Source organism: Frankliniella occidentalis, unplaced genomic scaffold (assembly GCF_000697945.3).
Source record: "Frankliniella occidentalis isolate FOCC.00 unplaced genomic scaffold, Focc_3.1 Scaffold183, whole genome shotgun sequence".
Lineage (NCBI taxonomy): Eukaryota > Metazoa > Arthropoda > Insecta > Thysanoptera > Thripidae > Frankliniella > Frankliniella occidentalis.
In genome coordinates this window covers 223,934-225,339 of record NW_026267309.1, presented here as the reverse complement: position 1 = coordinate 225,339, position 1,406 = coordinate 223,934, and positions in this window count along the sequence as shown.

The window sequence follows — 1,406 nt, the reverse complement described above, 5'->3', positions numbered from 1 at the left end:
TAGGGGCCTCCAGGGGCCCCGTTGGGACCCCGTCACCCCTCGAGTGGTGCCTCCGTCGTCACTCTTGCGATCTTGTGAATGGTAACACGGAATATCGAGCACAAGCACCGTTTCCTGAAAAGTCGGTCACTTGTACTTCCAGTTTAGCCCCACAGGGGGCCGCTGGGAGATTCGTGTAATGGTTTGGTTTCCTACATGAAATCTATTGGGCAGTTGGAAAATTTAACCACATCCCTCAAACCATACATGGAAATCCGGTGGAATAGTTTCCACCGGATGCTCTCATCGATTTAAAAGATCTACATCGAGGTGAGTCATCTGGGAACGGGCGCGGTTTAATTCAATGCATTGCTGAATGAATCGTGCCGTATTGTAACTACCCCTGTGTGTGTATAACAGTTGCAAGTGCTCTTTGAGCGAAAAACGACGGGGTGCCAGAGAAAGAGCGGAATACCAAACTGGAGGCAGTCAACAAAGATTTGTTGGGCGACATGGTCTGTCTACTCATTTCCATGAAAGTGAAGAGTGAGCTAGTGCAGGCAGGCCAAATATTCCGTCACTGCCCCTCTCCCTCTCGTGAGCTACCACAAACTGCGGGCCGCGTATTCACCCCAGGAAGGGGACACTGACGTGATCCGCGTGATGCGCGCCCGCCTCTTCAGTGAGCTTCAGCAAGTGGAGAAGGTCACTATGACGCACAAGCTAGCTACTTTTCTGGAGCCGTCGTTCCGTGGCTTCCGGAACATGCTCACCGAAGAGGAAAAGACAAAGGTAACGCGATACGTTTTTTAGTTCTTTTGCCTCCGCGGGTTATAATTAATACGGTTTGCTCTTCGAATGTACACACCAGGTTCATGACGCTGCCCGTAACCTGATAATAGAGATAGACACTCCCTCTGCCGACCTCACTCCAGACGAGCCCGCGGCCGGCGCACTGGCGGACGCGGAAGCTGTGCCATCCCCCGCCAAAAAGCTCAAAAGCGACCCGTACGCCACCTTCCGGGAAGAGACTGCCCCTACAGGACCCATCGAAGACGAAATAAAGGCGTACCTTGACGAGCCAGTAGGCGAGTGCGATCTGCAGAATCTAAAGCCTTTGGCGTGGTGGTCACAGCGCGTAAGTTCTCCAAATTGAATTCGATTTCGATTTCCGTCAATCTTTTTTGTTTTTGTGACTAACATATTAGAGCCGTTCCTCGCACCTAGGGTGGAAGATTCCCTCGTCTTGCCCGCCTCGCCCGGCGTTACTTGATAATCCCTGCCACAAGCGCAGAGAGCGAGCGAACATTTAGTGATGCGGGTTTGATATTAAATAAGAGGCGGAAAAGTCTAGAGATGGGAGTGTTGGACGACTTGTTATTCTTGCACTGCAATTATAAAGAGAAAATTAGGGCTAGAATGCAAAG